The 6,507-nt window shown below is 40.5% G+C and overlaps 1 non-coding gene across 1 annotated transcript; it reads left to right on the forward strand.

Annotated features, from left to right (window-relative positions):
- Positions 1 to 3,553: 3,553 nt before the first annotated feature.
- On the forward strand, positions 3,554 to 3,660 carry LOC127088612 (small nucleolar RNA R71). The gene has a single exon (XR_007790442.1). It is a non-coding gene; the product is annotated as a small nucleolar RNA R71 (small nucleolar RNA).
- Positions 3,661 to 6,507: the final 2,847 nt, after the last annotated feature.

The following is a 6,507-nucleotide window of genomic DNA, read 5'->3' on the forward strand; positions in this document are numbered from 1 at the left end:
GATCAGGGGGTACTATATCAGCAGCTAGGTAATTAACGAAGTCTGCATACCAGGGTACGTTACTTATTGCTAAGGAATTTTGGGAGTGCTCATCAGGGCCTAGGTTATTATCTTCAATGGTTTCTAGTCTGGCTATCAGTCTATCATAGGCGAAATCATCATTTATGGGTACTATTTCTGGTTTTAGATGTTCTAGCCTAGAAAGTTGATCGGCTACTACATTTTCAGTGCCTTTTTTATCTCTTATATCTAAATCAAACTCTTGTAGTAATAGAATCCATCGGAGTAACCTGGGCTTGGCATCTTTTTTACTTAATAGGTAACGAATGGCGGCATGATTGGTGTAAACTATAATTTTTGCTCCTACTAGATAAGATCTAAATTTGTCTATAGCGAAAACTATAGCGAGTAATTCTTTTTCAGTTGTTGCGTAGTTAAGTTGGGCAGCATCTAGGGTTCTACTGGCATAATATATTGTATGTAATTTTTTTTCTTTCCTTTGTCCTAGAACGGCTCCAACTGCATAATCACTAGCATCGCACATTGTCTCAAAAGGTTCTGACCAATCAGGTGGTTTCATAATGGGTGCAGATACTAATGCTTTCTTTAAAAGATTAAATGCTTCATTACATTTTCCATCGAAAATGAATTCAACATCTTTCATTAAAAGTCCAGTTAAAGGTTTAGTTATTTTGGAGAAGTCCTTATAAAACGCCGGTAGAATCCAGCGTGTCCAAGAAAGCTTCGGACTTCTCTGATGGTTTTTGGTGGTTTTAGGTTTTCTATAACTTCTATTTTAGCTCTATCTACCTCTATACCTTTTTCGGAAACTATATGTCCTAAAACAATTCCTTCGGTCACCATGAAATGACAGTTTTCCCAATTTAGCACGAGGTTCACCTCCACGCATCTCTCCAGAATTTTCTCAAGGTTAGCAAGGCAATTGTGGAAATCAAATCCGCAAACCGAGAAATCATCCATAAACACTTCCATGATACCATCTAGGTAATCTACAAAGATTGACATCATGCAGCGTTGGAAAGTGGCTGGGGCATTACAGAGGCCGAATGGCATTCGTCTGTAGGCAAAAGTTCCATAAGGGCATGTAAAGGTAGTTTTTTCTTGATCTTCGGGGTGAATAGGTATTTGGAAGAATCCAGAGTATCCATCTAGATAGCAGAAGTAAGAGTATATGGCTAGACGCTTCAACATCTGGTCTATAAACGGTAAAGGGAAATGATCCTTCCTGGTTGCTTTATTTAATTTTCTATAATCTATACACATCCGCTATCCTCCTTCTAACCGTTTTGCTACATGTTCGCCTTTATCGTTTTGCACGACTGTGATGCCTCCCTTTTTAGGTACTACATGCACAAGGCTCACCCACTTACTATCCGAGATCTGATAGATTATACCTGCCTCAAGTAACTTAAGAACTTCCTTTTTAACAACATTACTCATTATAGGGTTTATTCTTCTCTGATGTTCTCTGGAGGGTTTTGAATCTTCTTCGAGCGAAATCCGATGCATGCATACAGATGGGCTTATACCTTTCAGGTCAGAGATATTATATCCTAAGGCTGAGGGATATCTTCGTAAAACGTCTAAAAGTTGGTTCGTTTCCTCTTGGCTCAAGGTAGCACTGACTATAACTGGACAGTTCATCTTTTCATCGAGGAACTCATATCTCAGGTTCTTTGGCAGTTCCTTAAGTTCTAAGGTTGGTTTCTTAGGGCATGGCATAGGATCTGGGGCAAGGGATAAACATTCGTATAGGTTATCATCGATGTAGGGTTTCTTAAAGTCATTATCTTCCATTATGAGGGTTGATGGTAACTTAATTGTTTTTATAATTTCTTCTTGTTCTAATTCTCTAACACATTCATCAATGATATCTAAGGCATAACACGCGTCTCCCATCACAGGTGCCATAAGAAATTTTGAAAGTATAAATTCTATTTTCTCGTCACCTACCTCAAAGGTCAACTTTCCTCTCTTGACATCTATTATGGCTTCTGCAGTCGATAAGAATGGTCTACCTAGAAGGATTGGTATATCATTGTCCTCTTTGATGTCCATGACAACAAAGTCAATAGGGATAAATAACTGACCTATCCTAACAGGAACATCTTCTAAGATGCCTATCGGATACTTAACAGATCTATCGGCTAACTGAAGTGACATCTTAATGGACTGTAATTCTCCTAAGTTTAACCTCTCACAAACTGCTAAAGGCATTAAGCTCACACTAGCTCCTAAGTCTAGAAAAGCTTTTTCGATGATATGACTTCCCAAAAGACAAGGAATGGAGAAATTTCCAGGATCTTTATCTTTTTTGGCTAATTTATTCTCGGAAATAGCATTACATTCCAAAGGCTTCGGATCGTCAAGTCTACGTTTGTTGGTAAGGATGTCTTTGAGAAACTTTGCATAAGAAGGTATTTGGGTGATGGCTTCTATGAAAGGGATTTCTACATGAAGTTTTTCTATAACTTTAATAAATTTTTGATACTGTTTATTGATCTGGGTTTGTTTGAGTCTTTGCGGATATGGTATAGGTGGTTTATATGGAGGGGGTGGTACGTAAATTTTATCTTTAGGTTCTTCTCCTTTTTCTCGACCTTCCTGGTTTTCAGGTTCCTCTAGTTCCTTTACTTCGTCCGGGGGCTTGGTATATTCCTTATAAGTTTTGGGTTCACTCAATCTAGGGTTTGGTGGCTCATCATAAGCGTTCCCACTTCGTAGGGTAATGGCATTGGCTTTTCCTCTCGGATTCTGTTGAGGTTGTCCAGGGAACTGTCCTCCAGGTGTGGTCTGAGGGGCTTGGTTTAAAGCTACCTGAGAGATCTGGGTTTCAAGCATCTTAGTATGAGTAACTATTTGGTCAACCTTGGTTCCTAACTGAGTAATCAATTCGTTAACATGAATGTTCTGGTTCATGAACTCCTTGTTTTGTTGGGTTTGAGCGGTGATAAAATTTTCCAAAATTTTCTCAAGGCTCGGCTTTGGTGGTACAGGTTGCATAGGTTGATTTGATCTTGGGGCTTGATAACTAGGTCTCGGAGGCGCATTATTGTGGATTGGGTTATTGTTTTTATAGGAGAAGTTCGAGTGATTCCTCCATCCAGGGTTATAGGTATTCGAGTATGGGTTCCCTTGGGTGTATTTCACTTGCTCAGAGTGAGTTTCATTTAATAGACTGCATTCTGCAGATTGGTGTCCTTTGGTTCCACATATCTCACAATCCAACGAAACTGCGGCTACAGTATTCGGGTTTATGCACATATGCTCGACCTTAAGGGATAATGCGTCCATTTTAGCTTGCATCATGTCTATAGAGCTTAGTTCATGCACTCCTCCTTGGGCTTCCTTCTTCTCAACTGTCGCTCGTTCGACTCCCCATGATTGATGGTTTTAAGCCATATCTTCGACGAGGGCACTAGCTTCAGGGTAAGGTTTGTTCATCAGAGCACCGCCTGCGGCAGCGTCGATGGTCATCTTGGTGTTATAGTGAAGTCCATTATAGAAGGTTTGAATGATTAACCAATTTATTAAACCATGATGTGGGCATGCTCGTAACAACTCTTTACATCTCTCCCAAGCTTCGAACAATGATTCTCCTTAGTTTTGGGTAAATCTAGTTATATGGTTTCGAAGAACGGCGGTCTTACTTGGGGGAAAATATCTAGCAAGAAATACTCTTCTAAGGTTATCCCAAGTCGTAATAGAATTGGGTGGAAGGGAATCTAACCATGATAGGGCTTTGTCTCTGAGGAAAAAAGGGAATAATCTTAAACGTATTGCCTCGGGAGAATACATTCCTCCAAACCCATAATACAGGCCTCATAAACATCGACTCCGCCATAATACAGGCCTAATACAGGCCTCATAACCGAATCACCATAAACATCGAGATGATTGATCCTAAGATCAATACATTCCTCCAAACCCATAATACAGGCCTCATACTCCGCCATATTATTCGTGCATTTAAAAGTTAGTCTTGCTATAAAAGGAAAATGGGTGCCCTGAGGAGTAATAATCACTGCCCCAATACCATTTCCATCTTGATTAACAACGCCATCGAATACCATGCCCCATCGAGAACCAGGCTCTGGCCCTTCATCGAGCGTAGGCTCATCGCAATATTTCATCTTCAAATACAGAATATCCTCATCCGGGAATTCGTACTGAATAGACTGATAATCCTCAATTGGTTGATGTGCCAAGTGGTCAGCCAAGATACTACCTTTAAGACCTTTCTGAGCAAGATACTCAATATCATACTCAGACAACAGCATCTGCCAATGGGCAATCCTCCAAGTTAAAGCAGGATTCTCAAAGATATACTTGATTGGATCCATTTTGGATATCAAACAAGTCGTATGATTTAACATATACTGGCGTAAACGCTTAGCGGCCCAAGCCAAAGCACAGCATGCCTTCTCAAGCATTGAGTACCGAGACTCACAATCAGTGAACTTCTTACTCAAGTAGTATATATCATATTCTTTCTTCCCTGATTCATCTGGCTGACCCAATACACAACCCATAGAGTCATCAAGCACAGTCAAGTACATAATCAGTGGTCTCCCTTCTACAGGAAGAGACAGAATCAGAGGCTCAGACAGATACTCTTTAATACTGTCAAAGGCCTTTTGGCAATCCTCGGTCCAATCATGACACTGATCTTTCCAGAGGAGCTTGAATATAGGCGCACATGTGGCAGTCATGTGGGATATAAATCTCGAAATGTAATTCAAGCGACCAAGAAAACCTCGGACTTGCTTCTCAGTTTTTGGCGCATGCATCTCTTGTATTGCTTTGACCATGGAAGGATCAACTTCAATACCTTCCTCGCTGACAATAAAGCCCAATAACTTGCCGGAACGAACTCCAAATGTACACTTTTTCGGGTTCAAGCGGAGCTTGTACTTCCTCAAACGCTGAAAAAGCTTCAACAAGTGTTCTACATGTTCAACTTCCGTTCTCAACTTAGCAATCACATCGTCAACATACACCTATATCTCCTTGTGCATCATATCATGAAACAAGGTAGTCATAGCTCGTTGATATGTGGCTCCGGCGTTCTTCAAACCGAAGGGCATCACTCGATAACAGAATGTTCCCCAAGGTGTGATGAATGTTGTCTTGTCCATATCCTCGGGTGCCATTTTAATCTGGTTATAACCGGAAAATCCGTCCATAAAAGAGAAGACATTGAATTTAGTTGTATTATCTACCAACATATCAATGTGTGGTAGAGGAAAATCATCTTTCGGACTAGATTTATTCAAGTCTCTATAGTCCACACACATTCGGACTTTTCCATCTTTCTTAGGCACGGGCACAATATTGGCCACCCATTGAGGATATGTAGAAGTCACCAGAAACCCCGCATCAATTTGCTTCTGAACTTCTTCTTTAATCTTCACTTCTATATCAGGATGAGTTCTTCTGAGCTTCTGCTTTACAGGCACGCACTCAGGCTTCAAAGGCAGGAAATGTTGCACGATATCAGTATCCAGACCAGGCATGTCTTCATATGACCAGGCAAAGACGTCGACATATTCTCGTAGCAACTCAATCAACCCCTTCTTGACAGACTCTTCAAGGAGTGCCCTAACCTTCACTTCGCGAACACAATCTTCAGACCCCAAGTTGACTGTTTCCAGATTCTCGAGATGCGGCTCAATGATCTTCTCCTCGTGCTCAAGCAGACGGGTAATCTCATCAGGAATCTCTTCAACATCATCTTCTTCGGCCTCAAATACAGGGAACTCAAAGTTGGGAGGTGGTGTTGGATCATTATGTTCAATGGGTTTGATCAACCTGAATAATGATTTTGGATATAAAAGAGATTTCAGAATTCAAGCAAGGCAAATCATTATGCAGATGAAAAGATTGATTTTATTTTATTTTTAGGATTTTTTTAGTGATTACCAATTTCATGCAAAAAGCAAAAAGGGAAAATAATTTTGGAAAACAAACATTTAACATGTAATTATTGAATGAATATCATTGTACTAATGTACCAACAATGTCGTCACTTCTCCTTTTTGCATGGGAGAAGGGTTTTTAAACAAAAGTGAACACATTACGTGGACTTATGGACAACTGTTGGAACATCAACAGCGACCCAATTATTGCAGACTCCTCCAGGGATGACAAAGTTGCCAGAATCTTCCTCTGCATCATCTTCCACTATAGTAGTAGCCTCTTGGTCTTCGACCGTGTGGATGAAACCTCCACTCTGAAACAGCCCATGCTCGTTGAAAGTGCCTGAAGAGTACCATATGCCAGCCCGGGATTTATTGTCTTCCAGCTTAATCATTTGTCCTAAACCAGTAGTTGCGCCATGCTCAATGGCCAACTTCGCATCATTGTAGGACGCAAATGAAGAAGTTCCTTTCCTTAAAGGCTCAACAATAGATAAGGCTTAGAACAGAGTCCCAACCTCATCCTCAACGTCTATATAAGAAAAGGAAGACAAATGGCTTACCAAGA

The sequence above is a fragment of the Lathyrus oleraceus genome, chromosome 5 (assembly GCF_024323335.1).
Source record: "Lathyrus oleraceus cultivar Zhongwan6 chromosome 5, CAAS_Psat_ZW6_1.0, whole genome shotgun sequence".
Classification (NCBI taxonomy): Eukaryota; Viridiplantae; Streptophyta; class Magnoliopsida; order Fabales; family Fabaceae; genus Lathyrus; species Lathyrus oleraceus.